This window comes from Pocillopora damicornis, chromosome 11, assembly GCF_964200805.1.
Source record: "Pocillopora damicornis chromosome 11, jaPocDami1.2, whole genome shotgun sequence".
In the NCBI taxonomy this organism is placed as follows: Eukaryota; Metazoa; Cnidaria; class Anthozoa; order Scleractinia; family Pocilloporidae; genus Pocillopora; species Pocillopora damicornis.
The window spans coordinates 13,213,229-13,215,728 of NC_142680.1; the positions used below are offsets into that span (position 1 = coordinate 13,213,229).

Below are 2,500 nucleotides of genomic sequence, written 5' to 3' on the forward strand. Positions count from 1 at the left end.
TACAAAATTGCTCCAGTCCGTTTAAAAGATTTTGTGTTGTGAAACTGTAAAACGGTTTAAAATTAAAAGGATGGTTTTAGGATTTAATAAGTAAATTCATCTATTGAGCAAACGGATTCCATAAAGATTTTGTGTTGTGAAATTGTAAAAACAATAAAAAACGGGTGGTTTTCGAAATAATAACTAGGTTAATCTATGCAGCAAACGCATGCCATAATTGAATTACTGTAAGCTGCTGTATAATGATCACAATACTGTTCCAGTCCGTTTGAAAGATTTGGTGTGGTGATGTTAAGTTATAAAATCAATTACTAACTGTTTCTCGAATAACCTTTTAGTTTGTTGAATAACTTATTTAGTTTTGTATGTGCTAATATAAGTGTTAACATTCATTTTACTTACTCTAACATCATTCCTGAAGAAGTTGTCGGGGACGTGCACCAGTTCCAACTCGAACTCAAGGTCACGCGGTTCTGTGGGGCGGAGTTTCTGACGAAGGCGGTTCGCGTTTCTGGCCAGATGCGCTGGTTTTGGTAGACCCGGACATGGAACATCGGGAAGCTCTTCCAGTAGGACCTGGTTTACTATGGCGGATGTGGGTTTAAAGTATTCGACCTCTGCCTCCTTACGTACGCGGGACACAATCTTCGCTGCAACCTCGGCGCAAAAACCTGCCCATTGTGGTTGTGCTGCTGTCGGCCTGCGATGAACTGGCCACTACGTTCAATAACAGTTGCTCTACAGGGGTTGATCTAATAAAACAAAAAAGAGATTTAGAATCAAATTCGATGGCAATTCAACAGAAACGTTATTCGTTTTCTGTTCGTTTGTGGTTTTTGTTCACCGCGCGTTGTATTCCATAAGTCGTTTGAGTTAATCGATCGATGAATAGATTACAAACTTACTTCATAAGCGAAGTCACTTTTTACAAGCCGCTCGCTCAAGTTACATCGAGTTACATCGTAATAATCTTACAAACCTTTCCTTCGATCGATCGATAAATCTTACAGCAGTGTTATGTTTATGTTATAAGTCGATCGTTCGCGTAAATCGATCGAAGAATCTTACAAACTTTTACTTGATAAGCGAAGTTACGCGTTTGGGCGACGCAACTTTGATGTTGGGGCAACACAACTACGATGTTGGGGCGACACAACTACGATGTTGGGGCGACACAACTCCGATGTTGGGGCGACAAGGCAATGGGGCGACACAACCTGACACCATTTTGTCAACATATTAACAGATTACAATTCGCGAACCACTTCTGTAACCTTACTTGGATATTCTCTCTTGGAGTAATTGAGTCATACCCTCGGAATTTCATTAATAATTAAGAACAACAAATCCGTATATATTGCTCTCGATAAATTGGCCTGACATAACTTGATGATTATTTTATTATTTTGTAGCCCCAAAAGCCCGGCTAGTGACTCTGGAGGTACTGAACTTGATATATTTGATACACAAGGCACCCTTCAAGTAGAAAGGTTAGAATAAAATTGCTTTTATGACCATATATTGCACTCTGTTTACAAATGTAGATAATTACTTAAAAGATACTTATTATAGCTGTATTCAGAAGCATAGACATGTAGACAATATGCTTCTGCTTTATTTTATTGTAAGGGGTTTCTTTTTATGTAACATGTATCCATCCTTTAATTTCCTCCTTAACCTGCTTGCAAATAATTGAATTTTATGTTTGAATTCAAGATAAAACAGAAGTCTTGCAGAGTTCTCATTCAAGATGGAATTCAGGTGAGAACATCAGTAAACAAGTTAAAATCATATACTTCTCCTGAATCTTTAATTTTATTGCCCTGGTTTTTTTCAGAAACCCTATTTTATATCTCTGTGTGACAGCTAATGATTGAAACCTCAGTGAATAGATATGCTATATTTTAGTAGTTTTTTAAATTCCACCTTTTTGTTTTTGGTATTAACTATTTTAAAATTCATAAACGGCATTCCCTTTTCATCCTTGTAAAGAGATATTGCACATTTCTTTAACTAAAATATGAATCATGAAGTCAACTTAATTTCAATGAGTTTGAAAATTCATTCTGCATAAGAACACTTTACTGGTGTATACTCTTATATTTATTTGCTGCCTTTCTGTTACAAATAATTACCATATGTGTCTCAACCCTTTAACTCCCAAAATTTCATGAGTAATCCTCCTTACTGTCTGCCATACAATTTATGTGATGTTAAATTTGAGAATTTGGAATTGGATCAACCAATAGTCCTCAAATTGATATTTGTCTTAATTCTTGTTACTTGTCTGCTTTATGTCATACTAATAGTGTAAGGAGAAATTCTGTCCAGGTTAACAGTGGGACTTAACCCTTCAACTCCTAAGATCTCATTAGTAATTCTCCTTACTATCTCCTATACAGTTCTTGTGATGTTAGTTTGGAGGATTTAGTATTGGATCATCTGATAATCCCCTAACTGATATTTTTCTTTATTCTCATCACTTGTCTGTTTGATATTG

At 36.0% G+C, this 2,500-nt stretch overlaps 1 long non-coding RNA gene and 1 pseudogene across 1 annotated transcript in view; one reads left to right on the top strand and one right to left on the bottom strand.

Moving 5' to 3' along the window:
* LOC149037628 (uncharacterized) overlaps positions 1–2,500 on the bottom strand; it is a 237,911-nt pseudogene that overhangs the window by 80,424 nt on the left and 154,987 nt on the right.
* The window catches only part of LOC149037638 (uncharacterized), a 4,330-nt gene continuing 2,218 nt past the window's right edge, over positions 389–2,500 (top strand). Inside the window, exons 1-2 of the long non-coding RNA XR_016181222.1 lie at positions 389–1,490; positions 1,717–1,761. This is a non-coding gene — a long non-coding RNA (uncharacterized LOC149037638). The remainder of the gene's footprint in view (positions 1,491–1,716; positions 1,762–2,500) is intronic.